The sequence below is a fragment of the Melitaea cinxia genome, chromosome 9 (assembly GCF_905220565.1).
Source record: "Melitaea cinxia chromosome 9, ilMelCinx1.1, whole genome shotgun sequence".
NCBI classification, from domain to species: Eukaryota; Metazoa; Arthropoda; class Insecta; order Lepidoptera; family Nymphalidae; genus Melitaea; species Melitaea cinxia.
Genome location: NC_059402.1, coordinates 10573339 through 10597638, shown reverse-complemented (window position 1 = coordinate 10597638; position 24300 = coordinate 10573339). Strand labels below are relative to the sequence as shown.

The following is a 24300-nucleotide window of genomic DNA, read 5'->3' as shown; positions in this document are numbered from 1 at the left end:
CAGTCGTGTGCCTGATATTACGTCACTTCCGTTATATATTTTTCTTACGGTTTTAGTATCACATTTTTTTCAGCTCGGTCGCCCAGCCAAATGTCAAGCCTGCCGTAAGGAACTTCGTTCCAAAAAAGAAAAATAAAATACACCGCTTAAACGTTTTCACATACGGTTGCTACATAAAAAGCTAGAGCTTGTACAGTAAGTAATGAATATTATTATTCAGATTATTATTACGAGTATTATTTATCAGATTTCTTATTTTTTGCATGAAATCGAAGTAATAGTAAGTAATAAATCAAGCCCCTAAGACCGAGAGAAAAAAAATACATTTTGGCTTCAGTACATACCTTTTGTGATTAGTTTCATCAATATCGTTTTCCTCTCATGCGTACATATATATATATATATATATATATATATATATATATATATATATATATATATATATATATAATCGGTATGCATCGTACATGAATCGCAAACTAAAATGTTTGAGACTCCTGCACGATGTGCAAAGCTCCACTCTTCCCTAGTAGCGTTCATGATCCAAGCAGACTGAGACGAGACGGAGTATTTGTTTCGGTTGCACCTTTTGTTTCTTCGGAACCCTATGGGAGCGTAACCTTAAAAAGTAGCTTATAACAATAGATTTAATTTCTTGCGAAAGCTAATGTTACAAATCAAATACAAGAAGTAAAATATTACATAAATAACCACTATTTTACACAAATAATCACTGATTACATAAATGATTAGTTTTTTTTTAATTTTATCTTTTAGTAAATTTTTAAATTCACATAAAATACAGTTCATTATTTAAGAAGTATTCCAGTAATTACAGCCTTTGCTGTTTCATATTTTACAAAAATCTATTTGTACTTTTTTGATTTTTTTGTAATTAAACTAGCTTAGGCTGTAGATAGTAAAACCTTATTGAAAAAAAAAACATTGTGTAATTTATATATTTACTTCGAAAGTATGTACTTCCGATAATGATAAGAATACAGTGCACGGCGACGAATGCAAGAGGTGGGGTAGTGGAGAAGGGTGAAAATGCAGTAAGGGCATTACTTAATCTACCCGGGGGTGGCCTTCCGCTCCGGACCGTTGCCAGGTAACGTAGGGAGAGTCCGCCACCCAGTGATTCCTTACCACGTAGTATTTAATAATTTTATTTTATTTCTTTAAATGGATATTTAAAAAATATATATTATCTTTTTCAATACGACATTAAAAAATTATTAAACATTGTTTCTCAGAAATTCGCCAATGATTTTGGACAATGATGACGCCAGATTCAAATGATTTTGTGCCGTTTTAATTAAAGAAATAATAAAAAATTACAAATACTTGTAGATACAGTTTATTGACCATAATTACATTCTTAATATTAATGTATTTATTTATTAAAAAATAAATAGATAGCTTTAACTACAATAGTAATATTGTTACGAATTACCTTAAAAATAAAATTATACTATATGCTAACTCTTTGGTGTAGGTAGTGACGCGTGTAGTCGCCTAAAACACCGACGGTTTACGGTTTCAATTCTCGCTCGGGATGGATATTTGTATTTGTAATTGTAATGTGTGACGCCGCGTTGACGCAACGATCACAGCCATGGATTGTACCTGTTGCGCTGGCGGCTGCGGGTTCGATCCTCGCACGTGACAAACATTTGTATTGGCCATACAGGGTTTGCCGTTGTCTGGGTGTTTGTGCAGTCCTTGTGGGTCTTCCCACCGTGCCTCAGAGAGCACGTTAAGGCGTCGGTCCCGGTTGTTATCATGTACACCTTATAGCGATCGTTACTCAGTGTAGGGAATATATCCGCCAACACGCATTGGAGCAGCGTGGTGGATTAAGCTTTGATCCTTCTCCTACATGGGGAAAGAGGCCTATGCCCAGTAGTGGAATATTACAGCCTACAGGCTGAAGCGCGTAATTGTAATAATTTATATTTGTAATCAGAAGGATTGCTACATTGAGAAAGAGGCCTGTACCCAGCAGTGGGATGTTACAGGCTGAATCGTATCTATAAATAGCTTTTAAAGTATTATATTATATAGATACTAGCGACCCACTCTTCGTACGGGTGCAATGCTGATACCTACTAAATATAAAAAATAAAATAAATATAAAATTAAATAAATATAATATACAATATGCGAAAAAAGTGTGTTTATTTACGACATCACATTAGAAACCTCTAAAACTGTTCCTCTACTATGTTATGTATGTATTGTACATATAAACCTTCTTCTGGAATCACTCTATTTACTAAAGAAAAACGCATCAAAATCCGTTGCGTAGTTTTAAAGGTCTAAGTATACAGATAGCGGGAAGCGACTTTGTTTTATGTAATGATATATATCTGACCCATCCATGCGTTGCTGTGGCTCAGTAATTATAATTTATTAAAATACATGTAAATTCTATGTTCAAACGTTCCATCTATAATCTAGAAATAGAAATACGGCGCCATCTATCGGATATCTGTGCAACTTGATGCCAAACCGCCATCTTATAGAGAAATAGAAATACGGTGCCATCTATCGGATATATATTATATTATATTATATACTTTATTGCACTTAAAAAAAGAATATACAGAAAAATTACATGTATAGTTGATGGCAAAGGTGGACTTATCCCTTCGAAGAGGTCTCTTCCAGACAACCATGGTCATAAGAGAGTGTCATATAGCGGGGTACACAGTGCAAGAAATAAAAACGCAATGAAAATAGCTAAATATCTGTATTGTATTGTATTGTTGTATATTACATAAACTTACATAGACACATATACATACATACATGCATACAATACGTACACATATATATAATTATATATACATAAATACAAATACATAACATAATATAGGTAATTATATACTTATATATAAACTAAGTACATGAATGTAAATTAACTTTAGAATTAAAGTGCTTTTTAATTTACGTTTAAAGGAAACAAGGAAAGTACTTTTTTGGACGCTTTCTGGCAGTTTGTTCCACAGTAAAGAGGCGCGTACCACAAATGAATTAAGTTTGAATTTGGTATTGCACTTTGTTGCAGCTTGCCAGCTTTGTTGTAATGCCAGGGCACCTGGAATGATTATGAGAGGGTAGGAAGTGAAAACAGGATCGTAGATAAGATGAGAGTTTGGATCACATAGGATGCTAAAGAGAGTAGATAGGATGTGCATATCACAGTGAAGGCGAATAGGGAGCCATTTGATCTGAGCATGGAAGTGAGAGATACTACTAAATATAATTTTATTTTTGTGTTATCCACACATTAGGAATTCTAAACATTTTTGAATATCATATCAAAAATTGACCGCTCCAGCGGGGTGGTCTACTTCAGGCTAAATTAGTCTATGTTAGGTCTCTGCTTGTCATAATACGCGTATTAGAATTTACTGTCATAATAAAATATTGTAATATACATGTAAATAAAATATTGGCAGATATTGTTGGTAGTAAAATAATAAAAATAAAATATAATAAATATAAAATAAAATCCATTCAGGCTCTAGATTAAATTTTTGTAGTATAAATAATTAGACTAAATAGGAACGTCCTTGGCGAAACTAGTTTTATCTAGTTATATATATTATTACTCTATATCTTGATGGTCTGACACGTGTTGTACCTAAATCGAATTGACTTTAGACAACTAGTTTAGCGCACAACATAAAGACAGGCATTGTATTTTAGCTTTTGTATTTTTTGACCCCTATTATTTTTTAAATGAAATTTAAAGATGTTTTATACTCATTTGGTCGAGTTAATGCTAGAATCATATACGATTTAGTGCAAAATGTACCAAAAATATGTAAGTTTGGAAAGACTTAAAAATAATAAGGCTTACTAACTCGACTTTTTCTGTATATACCCGTATATTACCTATAATATAAAAGATAGTTGTGAGTTATACTAGCAAAGTAACGTGTAAAATAAACAGCTTAAGATGTTCATAGCTAGTAGTATCCTTTATTTACATCCGTTTGATAGTTAGAACTGGTATAGAAGAGACGTGAAACTTTCAAGAGTTTTTTAAATTTTAAAATTATACATAGTTTTTTAATTGTAATTGAACCTAAAAAAAGGTTTTTGAAGCGAAAATGAAAAATGATGATGTAATGATGAAACTAAAATGCGTCACGAAAAGAAACAAACTCATAAATGGGAGAGAATTAGACAGAATACATTACTACTCATAACGCGTAAGCGACGCATTTTGAATGGCGTTTACGATTTTTTTCACGATTGCGTGATCATCGTCGATAGAAACAATTGCAACACCCTACCCTCCGACGACTTTTCAGAAGTTTCACATCTGCCGTGTGTGAATTAAACACACTTTTTTATATCAGTATTATTTAACTGTGTTATTCTGTAAGGTTGAGACACTTGTCCAGTCAAGATTTGGCATTTTTTGGAGCAAAATATTTCCTGCTGTCCCTTACCCCATACATATAATAAAAAGCTGGTATTTTTATTGAAGGAAAAAAATAGTTCTCAATATTGACGTTAAATACCTTAATTAAAATAACTAAATTAAAATAACTTATGCAGTATCTTTAGCTGATTACATTAATAATTTATTTACATTTTATAACGATGAATGAAAGATTGATCTTTGAACTAATATATTAAAAAAAAAATTACAATTTACAGAACAGGCTCGACTAACAACAAGATGATATACCTGTTATTATAAGTCGTTTATAGTATTGCTAGCCTTGAAAGGTTTAATATGCTGTAGTTATATTAGTGTACATTTTATACATTGTTTTTAATTTATTGATATTGTATTTCTATAGCAATTAACTGTGTTAGAACCAAACGCTACTGAAAACTTATGTAGGTATCTAACATACATAAATTCTAAACAAATATCATAAAATTTATTGAATTAAAGACTTTGTTTCTTTAATTGGGCCAATCTCATGATTTCGATCGCCTCGGTACAAATTAAAGTGCGGAGAAGTAAACATAGACGAGTAAAACCGCAAGCGCCGTCTAGTATCTATTAATAGTTAGATATTACATCAACAAACAAAAAGATCGAGTTAAATAGAAATTCTAGTGGTAATTTTTATTTTTAACACAGTACTTGTTCATTGAATGCGACACTTTTATCGAGTAATATTACCCGTATCCTATACTCGCTACACAATGTCTTATTGCAGAAATGTTTTATCAACATGATTACGGTCACGTTGCAATGCATGCACTATTGACTCGACAATCGACACTACTATATTATTAATGCAGGTATAATTATCTTCGTGTATTTATATAAATATTATAAAGCGTAAGAGATTGTTTGTTTGTTTAAAAGTTAATACCTAAGAATCTACTGTTTCTATTTAAAAATGTTCTTCATAACGTTCGAGAAGTTACAAAAAAATTATTAGACCGTAAGCTACCTATAAAATATTAAAATAAATACAGTCGCAAGTAAAATGGTGCTCTTGGTGTAATAAATTGCATAGGTAGTCAATGAGCCTGAGGGGTCACAGCTTTACTGGGCAAATGGTTTTTTTATCTTAAATAGGTATAAGACCGAAAAAAGAAATTGATCGATTAATTATAATTATATATGAATTGGATTTTTCTTATTGTGTGAACTCTAAATCTCTGCGAGTAATTAAAACAACGTGCAACACAGAATCTAAGAACATACCTTTTTTATGCAAATTTTGTAAAGATTATTCTTTTGTTGGATTTATTATAATCGACAGATTTTGACACAAGTATAACGATTTTTATTATTCTCACAGCCTTGAAAGTTGTGGTGTTCAGTGACGTAGGCTATATCACCTATATCGATTTCGTATAAAATAGAAAAGAGCGAGGACAATTTTCTATAATTATTTGTATACCAATGCGATTAATTACCACACTCTTCGTTAATAAATGTTGGGGGTTGGGAGAAGTCACGGGACGCGGCAAACTAGACTTTTTGTGATTAATTAAAAAAAATACGTTTATATAATTTATAACACATCAAGATAGAGACAAACAAAATAATATCAAAATGGTGGAAGTTACATAAGCTGTAAAAAAAACGACCTAATGACTAAGCTCGCTTTAGCCTGTAATATCCCAATGCTGGGCATAGGTCTCCTCCCCATAAAGGAAAAGGATCAGAGCTTAATCCACCACGCTGCTCCAATGCAGGTTGGCTGATATATTCCCTAGTATGAGTAACGATCGCTAGCAGGTATACATGATAACAACCAACACTGACGGCTTAACGTGGTCTCTGAGGCTCGGTGGGAAGACCCACAAGGACAAGACAAACACCCAGACCACGGCAAACATCTGCATGGTCGAGGATCGAACCCGAAACCGCCAGCGCAACAGCCACAAACCATTGCTGTGAGTACTGTGACCGTTGCGCCAACGCGGTGTCAATGGCCAAGCAAACGATATTTTCTTTAGCCGCTTAGTGCGCTACTGCGTACTTTTTGAAAGTGTGCAAATTACTTATGGAAGTGATAAAACATATTTCTGTAATATTAACAACTACAAGTAACCATATATCTATAATTTAAAATTATAATTTAAAAATAATTATTTATACACCACAGCTACAAAATAGATACATAAAGATACGCATAATATATAAATGTGTTACATGGGTTCGTAAATATATACATTGAAAGCTTAATAGTATTATGATCGACGATAATTTGTTATGATTCTTTTAATTTCCTGTTTATAGACTAATAAATATTTTTTAATCAATATTTTATACATTTAAACTTTATTTAACTGACCTCGATGTGCCTTCACACTCACACACACGTACACACACTCAGTCACTTAAGGTTATCGTAATTGAATATTTAAAAAAAATGTACTTAATGTGATATTTCTGTGTGTGTAATACATCAAAAGACGTCATTGTTAGTAAAGTCTAATAATTTTGAAGTTAAGGAAGTTACTCCTCAACTGAGCTTTCTATATAAAAATAATTCTCCAACAATACTGTTATTTTGCTGCAAGCATGTTAGTATTAGAAACCAAGGACTCTGACTGGAATCTATTTGACTATTGACTTGCACTGGAAATCAAATAGGTTTCAAATCAAATATCCAATCCAAGGGTTGGAGGTGCTGAATCGCGCAGGTACCTACTAACTTACGAAACGAAATTTTTTACAATTAATACCCTCCGTAAACGGTGTACGTACAGTGGTTATAATTATTATTAAAATTACGTGACTAATTTAAGCAGCTGCGGCCGAAGCAATGGAACTTAGAGTTAGATTTTTTATAGAAAAAGATAACCAAAATAAACAAAATTTAGCGTATTTTATTTTATATGCAGAGATTGTGCTCGAGGGGATTGCAACAGAGTGAATAAATGCATGCATAATGACGGTGGCCGGCGCAAACGCTTGCTTGGCGACGGGTCGCATTAACTTGCAGAAATAAAGTGGAATATTGGAAATAGAACATCGATATAGTCTACAACGTTTACAGTGATCTCTTTTTAAAATTGATATCACCTCTCGTTGGCCTCTAATGTAAATCTCGATCCGTTAAATTTGAAACAAGATTACGTGATTGCGAGTTATAATGAAATTTACTAAGATATTTTTAAGAGACTGTTTCATATAATGTAAAACATTTTCAACTAACATCTTACACACTTTTTTAGTAAATGTAAACTATTTGGCTTGCTTAAGCACTATAAAAATTTAATATTTAAATCTTATACTTAGCTTTTGAAACAGCCAAAATAATTTATTTTTGAAGTGAAAACTTCTTTTGGTGTACCGCATACACATTTTTTCGTAGGTAGTAAGTTAGGCTGATACGTCACGCTCTGAGGTGAAAGGTTCGATCGGGTGAACTCGGGACCGCCGAGTGTACCCGAGCGAGAAAGATACAGTCAGCTGCTCTTCGCTGTTGTGTCGCTGTGTTAAATATAATCAATTAATACGTAATATTTTGTCCTTATTAATTTAACACGTATTATTGGTACGCAATAATACGTTGCAATGTATGCAGTACGGTCTTAAACATACAGTATTTTTTTTTGGTAAAAATTGAAATTTTGAGAATGTACTCCCAAAATTTGACTTTTTACGATCATTACTGAATAATAGTCTAGGGTGTCTAGGGGCACTGTCATCCAGTTGTTTCTTTACATATAATAACACGAGTATAACAAATTTAGGATTTGAGTGAAGTTTTATTTTTTGATTTAATTGGTGCAAAAATTCGAGATTACGAAAAAACGTTGGAATTCTTGTTTATTTATTCGTAATTGTAAGTCTGGAAATTGAACTTTACGGTTTAACTTTACGAAGCTTTGATTCCTATGACGGTCAATACCTTAAACTATAGAATAGCTCCTAAACATACCGGTTTGTATGTTTAACTGGAAAAATGATATCTGTAATTAAACGACAGGGGTCTAGATGTGTTTAAAGTGTATGCATATAGTTAAAGATTACATATTCCGGAAAATTGTCGTGAATAGTAATACCTATGGTAATGATTAGAAATAATTGCTCGCTGTGGTCTGTAGTATACCGCTGCTGGGCATAGGCCTCTTTCTCCGTTTAGGAGAAGGATTGGAGCTTAATCAACTACGGTGCTGAACTGCGGGTTGGCGAATATTTATACTATGACTAACGATGGCTATCAGGTGTATATGATAACAACTTGGACCGACAGCTTAACATGCTCTCCGAGGCACGGTGGGGAGACCCACAAGGACAAATAACATATAGCTCGGAGTGGATATAAACACAAATATCCACTCCGAGCGGGAATCGAATACGCGACGGTCGGTGTTTAGGCGCCGGCGACACGGCACACACCAAAGCGGTCGTCATTAGACCAGAAATAATTACCTACTCAGTGAGATTAAATTATTAAGATAGAGTACAGAAAGATATATTCTGCTAAAAATCTGGGGCAGTCCGTATGGGGAACTGAGGTGGTGCATGCTAGCGCGAGCTCATCTTGCGCCACTCAGTTGGAAGTCTGCTCACACGTGGATGGTTTTTATTCAATAAGAGTCTGGCTCCCAGTGCCCCCGCGCTGGAGGGTATCCATGAGGATTTTACCCACGTTAAAAGAAAGTCCGTATAGGGAACTATCTCAACCTTACAGAAGATCACAGCTAAAATAATACTGCGCTCAAGAAGTGTTGTTTTCCTGTGCTGAGTGAGGTGGAGCTCCTGAAGAGGGTCGAGAGATTCTGAGTATGTTTATTATTTAAAACATTGTGTCAATTAATTTTATTTCATCTATCTTAAAAACAATTATCACATTTCACTTTTCTTTTTGGTGTTTTAGAATTTAAATGATTATAGTGCCATTGCTTTTAATAATTTCTCACTTTATTTTCTGTTATTTTGAAAAAGAATTACTAAGAGGTCACTAAATGACAATTCTTCATCTTCGTACCTAATCGTCGTTGAATAATATCTCGACTTTGGCGACATTGTCGCATGTCTGTCCACTGCAGTGCAGGCAAATAACCGAGCAACTAATTCCTGCTTTCCTGCACCCACAAGCAGCCCCACACTTTCCTTTACATTTGCACGAAATTAGTTTTAAAACTTCAGGTGGAGCGGGTGCGGCTGTGGTGCAAATTGGCTCAAGCCCGTAATTCGTCTGTCGCCAACCCCATTCCTGAGGATCTTTAAAAATTTCATGTTTTTGATTTACATGCGACAATGTCGCCAAAGTCGAGATATTATTCAACGACGATTAGGTACGAAGATGAAGATTACGAATTTTCTACCGTGACAGCATCATTTCCTGCGATTGAAGAATTTACACGACTCGAAGAGTGTACCGAGGAGGAACTTCAACACCAGCCAGGACCATCAAAACGGAGAAAAACGTGTGACAATAATGACTACGTGTAATTATTATTTTTGCTGCATACAAATTTTTTGATTAATAAATTTCATGTTTTTGATTTATAATTTGGCTGGTTTATTCATTTATTTCGTATAGCAATAATTCCCTTAACCAATAATTACCTTAAAAATAATTCCCTTAAGCAAATAATTCATTCATTTTTACGTTGTGGATACAACCGTGCGAGCGGCTAAATCGACACCGGACACAGTCTTACTCACTTTGCGGTGCGCTAGAGGTCGTATTTTTTCTCGAAAACGAAAAATTAAAAAAGGAATTTGTAGGTCTGAACAGGCTCTACAAGTTTTATCTCAAACATTTTTCGATATTTTTCACGAGAAAAAAGGAAATAGCGAAAAACAATTTTTTCTCCCAAAATTTGTGGCTTTTTTTAACGATATCTCGATAACGATGATCGATACGTGAAAAATGTATAGGACCTTAATTGTAGATCGTAAAAAGAGCAACAAAAAAGTATTCTATAAAAATTTTCGTATCTCAACGGGGAACCGAGTTATGATAAAAAAAAAACTGAGTTTAACCCTTTTTTCAAGATGGCGGAAAACCCACAAGGTTATTTTGGTCGACAATTTGAACTTAAGCTTTTCTAGCCATCCCCCACGTAATATCCAAAATTTGGCTTTCTCGGTTCATTTGCATTTCTAACCCGATTTTTCCGACGTAATGACTGGACTATTATAGAGGCTTGCAACACCAAGAGCATGGGGGCGCATTTCCGAACCTATCATTGACCCTAACCTTGGAGCTCTAGCTTCCTTACTTAGTACAGGAACACAACAAACACTTCTTGACTTCTTGAGAGCAGTATGATTTAGTTGTAATCCTCTGTAAATATTGAGCAAGATATTTCTGTCCAAACTATAATAAAATATAATAATATTCCAACATAAAAATTACGAAATAATTGTGTTTGCTGGCAAACGAAAAAAAAAACCGACTTCAATTACATCGACAAGTAATAAAACGTAGGTAGACGAAAAAATAATCAAGTAAATACGCATTATCAAAGATTATTCCAAAAGTTGTAATCAGATCTCGATGAAATTAAAAATCATCAAAATCGGTACACACAGTAAAAAGTCATGCGGATTTTCAAGGGTTTCCCTCGATTACTCTGGGATCGCATCATCAGATTCTGTTTTCCTTATCATGATACCACACCTGGGATATCTCCTTTCTAACAAAAAAGAATTATCAAAATCGGTTTAGAAACGACGAAGCTATCCCCGAACATACATAAAATATATATATATATATACAATCGAATTGAGTAACTTCCTCCTTTTTTGAAGGCGGTTAAAAAGGAAAAGCGAAATAGCGTTATTAATTACTTTTTCAAATATGTCTCCATGCCAGACTTATAAACGTACATAAACATAAACATAACATTAAAAATATTATACTATTTTTACTTACTTTTTTTGTTTTTTTTTTTTTAACATGAAGTTTTTCTATGAAAATCTATGAATGCTATACAAAAAGATAAGTAATTCTAAAACCCCAAAATATATTCAAGGATGGCATATAATATGTATATGCATACAATGTCGAAATAAATTAGTTTTATGATAGTAAGAACTGAGACTTAAGCAATTACGCTAATGTCAAGGTTAGAGCACTAAGCAACAAGCGATATAAAAAAAGGAAGTTGACTTTATACAAGTAAACAGGTTTCATACGATCTGACTTATCGTCTTTGTTGTAACCGTCAAGCCACGATTGTCTATCGTAGGCTTAATATCTTACTGTTTTGGATATATCCTTTGGAAACCTAACGACAACAGTTATTTGAGCCAATTCTTTTCAGGTTTGCGACGCATTAGCGTCACTCCAAGCTTATTACGGATTTCCTCATTTTTAATTAAGTATAACGCGTTAAGATAAGCCAAACGCATTCTTTTTCATCATCCATGTATTGACCCTAAACACTACTGTGAGGTAGACGGTTAGCGAGGTTGCATCGTGCCACTCAATGGACGTTAAGGTCACTTTTGGTGCGTTTTGATAATTTTGCATCTTCCTTGTATACACACATTGTATACTTAAATTATTAGTTTAAACTACCTACGGTTGTATTTTATTTTTTATTTTATAAAGTCACAATAGTTCTATTAATATATAATATAATTTGACCTGATAAACTTACCAGGTTACTTACATACATGTTAACTTAATTATTGCGTAGTATAAGAATTTAAATCTTTACATAATATCGACTCAATACCGGTTAGCTACGATTTGACACCAACGTCCTTTTGTATAGTAAGTAATAATCAATGTTGGTCATGTCTCGCGCCTTATCGCTGATGACGGTGACGCTACGCCTTGGTTGCGATAACGTATGAACTTGACAATTCATCAATGTGTGTGCGTGTATCCGTTGTTTGGTTGTGTGTTACAAAAATATTTTTTTGCAATGCAAGCTACAATATCAAGTAACGTCAAGTGACCTAAGAGATAGTTGAGTGTTAAATTTTATCAATCGTGGCTATCATTGTATGATTTAAATGAATTCAAAGTGCAGTGACCTCTTTATCATATTAAAATTTTAAACACTATATTTTGATCAACATTGACGTGCAATTTATTGACAAATAAATACGCGTGTTACAAAATACATTTTTGGTGCTTGATATTTTTTTAGATTACTTTTTTCTACTTCTTTGCGCAAACTAAATTTGACCATTACCTTTTACCATTGGACCAAAGAGTATTCTAAAATATTATTATTATAGCGTCATATTTTTTTGTCAAAAGTGTGTAACACAAAATATGATCTCGATATTTTCTTGAGTAATATAAAGACCTAAGTTTTTTTTGTTTGCTTTTTACTGGTTACGTCTTACTTACGTTATCTACGATCGTAAATAATGCACTCGTATTGCTGAAAACAACTCATAAAATCGTCTTTGTGTTTTTTATTATTTCCTGAAATTTTGGTTTTTCTTAAATAAAACGACTTTTCATTTAATTAATTTTGTGTAGACTTCTTGGCTTTTCGAAAGTCGGTAAGAGTCCCATTAGGAAGCAACTGCTCTGGTCTATGTAGGTAAATATTTGCAGCCTAATCATTGTTTCAATGCAGTTTGGGGTAATATTTAGTAACATTTGAAATACCTACTAATATAAAGTTTTCAAAACATCGAGGAAACGATTAATTGCAGTCGTAAATTCCGCTGTAGTCAAGTGCAATTAAAATAAAATTGAAGCAGTTATTGAAAATGCCAATTGCATTTAGTGCATTTTTTTTACATTTTAGTTATATTTTACACGAAAAGACTTAAAATTGATAGAATTGTTTTTAAATGTAAATAAAATTAAAAATTCGTATATGGTCCCTATTTATTTTAATAGATGTATGTAACAAGTACTTAATTTCTCATTTCTAAATTCTTTATACTTAATTATATAAATATATAAAAGCGAAAAGTCACTCATCACGAAATCTCCTTAACTAAAACGCCTAAAAAGTTGAAATTTGACAGTTATAGACTTATAAGGACGTAGACATCCGCTAAGAACGGATTTTACGAAACTCGACGCTAAGGGGGAAAACGGGGGTTGGAAGTTTGCATGAAAGTTCTATGTTTTTGAAAAGAGTTGAAATTTTAATGTATGCTCTATAGATGGTGAAAAGGTGTCCAAATAATGAATCATTAGAAATCACCTCCCTTTTGGGGTTGAAACGGGGAATGGTGGGTTGACTCACTCATCACGAAATCTCCGAAACTATAACACCTACAAACTTGAAATTTGGCAGGTAGGCTCCTTATAAGACGTAGGCATCCGCTAAGAACGAATTTTACGAAACTTGACCGTTAAAGGGATAAAACGGGGGTTGTTAGTTTGTATGAAAGTCCTATGTTTTTGAAGTAAGAGACTTGAAATTAAAAATATATGCTCTATAGATGGTAAGAAGACGTCCAAATAATGTATCTTTAGAAATCAACTCCCTTTTGGGGTTAAAACGGGGGATGGTAGGTTGGCTCACTCATCACGAAATCTCCGAAACTATAACACCTATAAACTTTAAATTTGGCAAGTCGGTTCCTTATAAGGCGTAGACATCCGCTAAGAACTGATTTTATGAAACTTGACCCTTAAAGGGATAAAACGGGGGTTGGAAGTTTGTATGAAAGTCCTATGTTTTTGAAGTAAGAGACTTGAAATTAAAAAAGTATGCTCTATAGATGGTGAGAAGGCGTTCAAATAATGTATCTTTAGAAATCAACTCCCTTTTGGGGTTAAAACGGGGTATGGTGGGTTGACTCACTCATCACGAAATTCCCGAAACTATAACAGCTACAAAATTAAACTTTGGCAGGTAGGTTCTTTATAGGGCGTAAACATCCGCTAAGAACTGATTTTACGAAACTCGACCCTTAAAGGGATAAAACGGGGGCTGGAAGTTTGTATGAAAGTCCTATGTTTTGAAATAAGAGACTTGAAATTTAAAATGTATGCTCTATAGATGGTGAGGAGGGGTCCATTTATACTGCATCCTGAAAATAAATCTAAAAATGTGGTATATAGAGAGGTTTTATAAAAATAACTATTTAATTATACTAAATTGTGCCTTTTAAAAAGTTACTCAGTGTGATATAAGCATTTCAAGTGACTGAAATAAAAAAAATTGCATTAAGCATCTTAATAGCAATACATATCTTCATAACCACGCGGACGTAGTCGCGGGCAACAGTCAGTTAGTTATAAAACAAAGTCCCCAAAAGTGTATGTGATCGATTCCCTCAAAATCTACTAGACGGATTTTCATGCGGTTTCACCAATGGAGAGAGGGCTTCAAGAGGAAGGTTTACGGAACGGCTAAGCCGATTTTGATGAGAGTTTCACTGGAAGTTTGCCGGGAAAACTTTGTAACACACTGATTTCAACGCGGGCGAAGCCGCGGGCACAGCTAGTAATTATATATACCTATGTGTCGAAATGACGGTAGATCTCTCTCGCTTATCGTCTAAGAGTACTCGTTTGCACAAATTTATTATTGAAAGAGGTTAGGTTAAGTTACTAGCACGATACAACAAGTTTACCGTGCCAAGCCAGAGCCAAGTATAGTTATGAATACTTTTTTTGAAACAATTGTAGATCCGAATAATTGTGTTTGCTTGCAAACGAAAAAAAAAACCGGCTTCAATTACATCGACGAGTACAACGTAGATCGACAAAAAATAGTCAAGTAACTACGCGTTATCAAAGATTACTCACAAAGTAGTTATCAGATCTCGATAAAATTTATATGTAACCACATGATAAACATCAGTTTTCGATTTAATTAAAAATTATCAAAATCGGTACACCTAGTAAAAAGTTATTACGGATTTTCGAGAGTTTCCCTCGATTTCTCTAGGATCCCATCATCAGATCCTGGTTTCCTTATCATGGTACCAAACTAGGGATATCCCCTTTCCAACAAAAAAAGAATTATTAAAATCGGTACATCCAGTAGATAGTTATGCGGTATAATACAACGTAGGTCGACGAAAAAAGCGTCAAGTAAAAACGCATTATTAGATATAACTCGAAAAGTTATTGTTAGATCTCAAATAAATTTAAATGGGACCAATTGACACACACCACCTTTCGATTAAAAAAAATTGTCGAAATCGGTCCACCCGGTCAAAAGTTCTGATGTAACATACATAAAAAAAATACAGTCGAATTGAGAACCTCCTCCTTTTTTGGAAGTCGGTTAAAAAGGGCTTATCTTATTTGTTATCCAGAAATAATTAATAATAATATTAATGTAATAATGACAATAAGTAATAAATAGGACTTTATCTGTCTGTCCTTAGTAGTGGGTCATACATCTTTATTTTATTTTTTATTTATTTATTAAACTTTATTGCACACACAAAAAAGAAGATAAATTTTAGAACGATTAGATACAAAAACAAATAATGTATGCAAAGGCGGCCTTATCTCTTATAGCGATCTCTTCCAGGCAACCTTTAATAAAAGTACTATATAAAAAATATGTCGGTAATAGTGCGCAATCAACAACGCAAGTTAATTATTACACATAATTAAATCAATTTATAATACTAAACGCAGTTATATAATACAATATTCATACATTTAAATGGTATATACCTACATAAACATATACACACATATGTAAAGACATACAAAATATTACAATAATACAACAATATAATACAATAGAATACATATATTTAAAACTATGTAAGAGTTAAGTAGTATTTGTGCAAACGATTCTAAAAAATATTTATACTCTGCTTGACGGATGTTATTGGGCAGGATATTCCAAAGTTTGATCACTTTAGTAGTGAAGGAATTACCATACGCATTAGAGCGACAAAGAGGTACCACGAGCAAGTTATTACTACGGGAACGCCAGTTACATTCATGTCATGTCTTGCCAAATTTCATCTTTGTCCATCCTGGATGGACCATCCGGCGGTTTTTGAGTTTTCGTGACGAGTGAGTCAGTGACCTTTCTTTTATATATATAGATTACGATGCATTATTTGGACACCTCCTCACCATCTATAGAGCATAGATTTTAAATTTAAAGTCTCTTACTTCAAAAACATAGGACTTTCATACAAACTTCTGACCCCCGTTTTATCCTCTTAGGGGTCGAGTTTCGTAAAATCCGTTCCTAACGGATGTTTACGCCCTATAAGGAACCTACCTGCCAAATTTCAAGTTTGTAGCTGTTATAGTTTCGGAGAATTCGTGATCAAGTGAGTATATATATAAGGAGATATCCCAGGTGTGATACCATGATAAAGAAACCAGGATCTGATGATGGAATCTCAGAGATATCGAGGGAAACCTTCAAAAATCGTAGTGACGACTAGTGCGTTTGTAAATTTTTTCATTTACTCACGTTGTAATACTTGTCGATGTAATTGAAGTCGGTTTTTTTCGTTTGCGAGGAAACAAAATGATATTTTTGTAATTTTAGAAGTCAATTTTATGTACTTGTACTTTGATTTATTCGTCTAATAATTTAATTTAATATTGTAACGATCCTAATGCGTGTACTGCCTCGACCAATAGGAACGCAGTATAACAATGTCTTCGTGTAATGTTTACTGGCGGGAAATAGAGTTGATGTAAGCGTGTTTGGATCGGAAAAGGGGGCAAATTCCTTTTGGGATTAGCTAGCGAAAGATAGCCTTTGTTTAATAGTGGAAACTCTCCATTTTCTGCCTTATATCTTGAAATTTTGAAATAATTTGTGAAATTCTTGTTACAAATTAAAATTTAAGGAATTACGTTTAATTTTCATTCTAATTTAGTTACTTCTTCTTAAGTGACGGTAGTTTAAAAATAAATTTATAAATCTACTATTGAAATCTATTTTTGTAGTAAATTATAATTAAAATTGTGCTATAATTAAATCATTATTGTTCATTTTGCTTTCGCTTTTAATTTCGAGTGATAGATAGTGATAGCAGAACCATAGACCTAGCTGTGGTCGACGGTTCTTATGTTTTTAAAATTTTTTAAGACCTAGCAAATCTGATATATTAAAAAAATACATGTTTACAATTGTCGCTCTGATATGTACCTATACAATTGCATTTATATATCAGTGATTCTACGTGCATCACTGATTCTGTAAATAACAATAAAAAATTGAAAAAGTTTATCACTACATATTATATCCATTATAAATATGGTAGTTTTAGATTTTGTGTATTTCAAAGCCAGTTGTTGGATGGTTATCCCGCCATTGGTCTATTAAGTACCATTCTAATGAAACGAATACAAAAAATATGCTCTACAATGGATATATTCCCTAAAGTATACCCTAAACAATATTAATTAAATTTATTAGATTACAATTTCACTGTTTACTATTTCAAAAATGAATAACTAGAAACGTGTTTTTCAGGAATACCTGAAACAACTCCCCTTAATGTATGTAAAAATAATTTAAATGTGTGTTTTTTAACCTTGTTCATTTGAATAAATTGAATAAGAATGATGTAAGAATTGTAATTATTTAAAACTTTATCGTGTGAATTAAATATAATATGTACCTACTTATTATGTAGTATCTCCTACTATATAATTTCAGGGTTTATCAGATCTATTTGATTTTTTTTTAATGTTTTTGTAACTATTTGTTTCGATTGAGTATGTGAGGGGTTTTTATTATTCTTATTGTCACTCCATTCATTTAACATAAGAACTACCTGACTATTTGACCTTGCCCAGATAAGATCTACGTAAGATTACCGATGGAGACTGGACGAGGATTGCTGAAAACCGGGATGTCTGGCGCGAACTTCGGGAGGCTTATGTCCAGCAGTGGACTGAGATAAATGAGCTGATGACCTTACCTGGCGAACTTCGTAGCCCCAAAATTTTTTATGAATATATATTTAATATAATCGATTTTTCAGTATTATCTTTTATATATTTTCTCTTGACAATAATAAACTCAACAAAACAAGAATTACCTAATTTCTTACTGTAGTGTTCGGAAGTACTGTGCGTACATCACTTCACTTTTCACTTCAGCTAATTTTATAAAAGTTTTAAAGTGAAAATATACTTAGCAACAACAACATTTAGGATTAGCTTGATATAAGTATAAAAGGCAGCGTTTCGTTTCTGAAAGATAAAACTTCGATTGATTAAATGCAATGCGTTTTTAACATCCCATTAAAATTTTTAATTTATGAAATTCGAAACTGCAACTTTGTTTTTATCGTATGTGAAATGTGCATTATTTAAATAAATGAACATGCTGTATAAAGAAATAAAAAAATCCGAAAAAGGGTTTTCAACATACGCTTTATAAACCTAATTATAAATTAAACAACCACAAATTATGTTTATCGAGCAGATAATGGGTATTGAAAATTCACATCACGTTAAACGATGCAAGTATTTGTATACCGGAGGTTAATCGAGTATAATGTTATTTGTGTGTTATTTCAAGGGAAACCAAATTCGAATATGTTATATATTTTATATCGACCAGCTTATTAAGCTGTCGCACGTGGAACCACTATTATGTTAAGGTATTTACTTTGTTTGAAACACGAAAAATGTTGTTTTGATTTTATTTTTAAAAGCTCCTGACCGTGTTTTGAAATATATAGTGTGAAACACACATTTGTTATTTGTTTTGTTACTTTGTGAAAAAATTTAACATGAATTTTAGTTTATAAATAAATGCATTTGAGTTTTAAGAAGCTAAACGCAATTTCTCTAATTCTATTTGAATAGTCTTGACTTTTAAAGAAGTTTTGTTAAAGATTATCTAATATTAGTGGGATTAGAAGAATAGTAAAAATATTGTCAAGTAATGTTGCAAAGTACCGAAGCTTAAACTTGGTCAGAACTACAACGGATTGGCGTAGTGATTACAGTTTTGCCTGTTGCGCTAGCATTTTTAAGCTTCACTCATGAAAATGCTAAGCGCACCTTGTCTTTACTTAGTAGTGATAAGTAGTGTAAAAACGATAAACTTGTTTGGTTGTAAACGACAAACTTTCGTCGAATCCAACGAAGTCGATTTTAATAATTACTTAAACGCTACGCGCTACGTTTCAGCCTGTAATATACCACTGTTGGGCATAGGCCTCTTTCCCCATGTATGATGTAGGAGAAGGATCAGAGCTTAAAGATCGCTATCAGATGTACATTATAACAACCGGGACCGACGGCTTAACGTGCCCTCCGATGCACGGCTGGGAGGGATAAGGATTACACCAACATCCAGATCACGGCAAATATCTGTATGGCCAAAACAAATGTTTGTCATGTGCGGGGATCGAACCTACAACGCTAAAAGTTATCCTATATATGTAGCCATGACCGAAGCCAAGAAGAACGCACTGGTATAAATACAATATACAAACGCAGTAAATAAATCATTTTGTTATGTACATTACATTGTAACATCTACTGGAATTATTGTTTATTTTATTTGTGAAACTTTACAATATAAACGTACATGTATAGTAAAACTAATAATATAGTATTTTAAAGTTGGAAATATTCCAGAAATCGTTGCAAAGTTTGCTATTGTTGGCAATGTTTCCACAATATATTGATCATAACACAGCTCGCCCTAGCTACTATAACTATAACTTATAATAAACTACAAATGGAAACATACCAAGAGCAATAACATTTAATTACTTTGTTCTTTTAATTTTTAGAATGACGATAATTTTTTTCTACAAAAGGTATCGCATAAAAATATATTTAATTTCTTATTAATATATAGTAAAATTGGTTTTTATTTTAACATTTTAAATATTTACAGATTACGTTTAATCTTAATTTGAACAACAACCATGATCATATCAAATGGCCCTTAGACCAATTGCTAACAAAGCTATCTGACGTGCGGTGTCCAAAAATTTAACGTTTAGTTAGATAGTTATGCTGGCGGTCGAGCTTTCGATCCCCGATCTATATAGATGTTTGACGTGGTCTGGGCGTTTATACTTTTGTATTGTGTGTTTTACAGGGCCCCGACACAGGATAAAATCCTACAGTGAAGCAATTATTATTATTATTCCCAGGCTCCACTCTATCTTTTCTTGTCTTCCTAGTCCCATCCTAATTATGGGAGATTTTAACTTCCATCTCACTTCCTGGGATCTCATCTTACTGATGGATTTGCTTGCTTGTTGTTAGAGCTCTTCCACGAATTCAATCTCCGCATTTTTAATGATAGTTTACAAAATCGTAGAGTATATTCTAACCAGAACCCCAAATCTGCTATAGACCTCTCCTTAGCCTCCCCTTCCTTCACTTCTATGTTGTCTTGGAAGCCCTCCATACACATTTAGCAATGATCATTTAGGGGTGGGAGGAACAGGGTGTGAAGTCCCTCATCCCCCATTGAAAACGGAGGATCCTCCGACCAGACGGGTGTTGTGTCTGGTGGGCTACTGTACCTAAGGTTGTTGTTGGATTCTTGTATATATGTATCATTTGTTATGATTTTTTTCTTAATACTATTTGAGTTCTGCCAATATAACAGAAGTAAATAAAAAAAATATATATATTCATGTCCCAAAAGCACCTCTCATAAATACGTTTCCTTTCCACACCCTGGTGGGGTGAGAAAAAAAGTCAAGTATTAGGTGTACAAATAAGTTTTAGGACACTTCGATTTTGTATCATAACATCTATTCTAAATTAATTCAAAGGTCCCGCTCACTTATCATAGATGGCGCTTGATATGTAGTATCGAAACGTAAAGGAGTCATAAACATAACCTATAAATTCTGTAAATTAAACATGCAGACCGATAAGCTATTTATTAGACACTGCATTCGCTATGAATTCCACCAAGGAAAAAGTGTTAGGAAAGCGTGTGAATCGATATGTTCTGTTCTTGGAGACAACATTATATCTAAAAGTACATGTGAGTATTGGTATAAGCGATTCAAAGAAGGTGATTTCGACGTTAGTGACCGTGAACGCACCGGGCCTCCTGTAAAGGTGGACGATCAGGAACTGCAAGCGTTGCTGGATGAAAACTCATGTCAGACGGAGAAACAACTTTCGGAACAGCTTGGAGTAACTCAACAAACTGTTTCTTATCGTTTAAAAGCAATGGGTAAGATTCGAAAAGGAACAATGTGGGTACCACACTTTCTGACTCAAGAAAATAAAAACAGCCGTCTTAACATTTGTGTGAGTCTTTACAACAAGCAACATAGAAAGTCTTTCTTGTGGAAAATTGTGACCGGCGATGAAAAGTGGATTTATTTTGAAAATCCAAAACGTAAATATCATTGGGTTGACCCCGGCGAGCCGACAACATCCACGCCAAAGCGCAATGTTTATTGTAACAAAGTCATGCTGTGCATATGGTGGGATATGAAAGGCGTACTGTATTATGAACTTCTCAAACCTGGTCAAACAGTTACTGCCGATCGCTATTGTCATCAGTTGATGCAAGTGAATCAAGAAATTGAGAAAAAACGTCCATTTTCTGGTAAAGGAAAACGTCCAGTAAAACTGCTCCATGACAACGCGCGGCCTCATGTGGGTAAACCGGTCAAGGATACGTTACTAGCGCTTGGATGGGAAGCTGTACCACACCCGGCGTATTCACCAGACTTAGCCCCATCCGATTATCATTTATTCCGGAAAATGCAGAACGATTTGTCTGACGTGCGATTCAAAACATTTGAAGAAGTAGAAAAATGGGTCGCTAAATTTCTCATCTCGCAAGACGAAAGTTTCTTTGCGAAAGGCATCCGCGAGTTACCTGAGAGATGGCTGAAGGTCATTCAGTGCGATGGAGATTACTTCGATAAATAACTGTGTTTTACTTCATTTTTAATAAATCTTGAATTTTTTGAAAACTGTTCTAAAACTTATTTGTACACCTAATAAATACGCATTATTAGATATATACGTAAATCTAAAAGTACGTGTCATATCTTAATTAAATTTAAATGGGACCAAATGACACGTAACACGTTTCAATTAAAACAAAATTCATCAAAATCCGTCGACTGAGGCAAAAGTTTTGATGTAACATATCATAAAATCATAATAAAGCCTTCTGTATAAAGCTTTAATACGTAGTGTCCTTGATTATGCGTCCCCTATCTGGAACCCTAACTATAATATACATATTCACAGAATTGAACGCGTGCAACGCAGTTTCACATACAAGTATCCTAGTTGTTCCTATCGCGCGGCCTATCACTTTAGATTATCACACTTCAATTTAACCCTTTTACCGCCTGAGTCGAATTTATCCGACAAAAAATTTCGGGCTTATTCCGCCTGAGTCGGATTTATCCGATACAAAACCCTGTGTACTATATATTCAATTTCTAAAGGTATTATGATGTTTTAGCCTAAAATACATTTTTTTTTCGAAAGTTTATCTATTCAACCTTTTAATTAGTGTTACAATTCAGATTTACTATATCAAGAAATAAAATAAAATACTATTTCAATTAAGGTAAATTTACTAATATTATCCCGGAGAAAGTGTATTGACTTCCAACGCCTATGTCGTATTTATTCGACAGTAGCTAGTGATGTGACATAATGTTTGTTAAAATTTATAAGATATGGAATATTCATAAACAAAAATATTATATTAAATACCAAGTTATTGAAGAAAAAAGGTACATTAAGTATGTAATTGTTATTTAATAACGTGTTGTTTTTGCTCTGTGTAAATCTATATTTTGTAAGAAATTCGTGATTTAGTTATTTTTGTACGGACAACTAGACGATAGATGCTAATTCCCATCCCTAGACTGAGTCCTTTTCGCCAGTATAGCCAGTACGTAGCCAGCGTCTGCGTCGGATAAACACGACCGTTCATGACGTCACAACCGTATGGAATTTTCCATTAGTGTTGCGCGTGTTTTTGTGATATAGTAGTGAGTTAGTAAGTTATACGTTCGTCTTTTTAAAATTGAAATTTACCATGACGACTGCTGAATAATTAATACGAATTCTAGAAGGTGATGACGATAACGAATTTGTGTCAGACGAAGAATTTAATATTGATGAAGAGGTAATTATATCTTTTATTAAATTGTTTTATTTAAATTTATTGTGCAATGAGAAACGAACATCATTTTAATACGTAATGCTCGTGCAAGACTTAACACAAATTAACACAAAATCAAGAGACTTTCAGTCCGTGTCCATCTCCAGAGTATAATTTTTTTATGAAGAAATAACAATCAAGACTGATTAGGTGTGTTTAAAGACTGATTAACATAATTATGTTTAAAAATTAATTTATGTGCGGTACTATACTTAATAAAGAAAATAAACCTTTGATTAAAATTTGGTAATTTTTATTTATTTCATTACTTTGTTCATCGATAACTATACTTTACAACACTATGCAAAGTTGTACCTAAAGGTTGCTGGACGCTACAGGCACTTCACGCGAATTATGACATAGCGGTTAAAGGGTTAAGCGCTCTCAAGATGCGACGAAAAATTTATGACTTGAAAACGCTTCACAAGATTCTACATGGGCAAGTGAGTTGTTCAAATGTGATCCAGCGAATCAACATCAACGGCCCTAGATCTATTCCTAGACATCCCAATAATAAAATTTTCTTTCCCTCCTTTACCAGAACTAACGTTGGAAAATATGCTCCTCTCAACAGATTAATGGGAACATCATCATTACAGCCTATACAGTCCACTGCTGGACATAGGCCTCCACAAGTCCACGCCAAAAATAACGTGAACTCATGTGTTTTGCCCATAGTCACCACGCTGGGCAGGCGGGTTGGTGACCGCAGGGCTGGCTTTGTCGCACCGAAGACGCTGCTGCCCGTCTTCGGACTGTGTATTTTAAAGCCAGCAGTTGGATGGTTATCCCGCCACTCGGTCGGCTTTTTAAGTTCCAAGGTGG

General features: G+C 33.7%; 1 long non-coding RNA gene across 1 annotated transcript; it reads right to left on the bottom strand.

The window, feature by feature from the left end:
• On the bottom strand, positions 1-24076 carry LOC123656335. The gene is made up of 4 exons (XR_006743522.1): positions 23706-24076; positions 11603-11605; positions 521-526; positions 1-11 (listed from the first exon to the last, which is right to left on the bottom strand). It is a non-coding gene; the product is annotated as an uncharacterized LOC123656335 (long non-coding RNA).
• Positions 24077-24300: the final 224 nt, after the last annotated feature.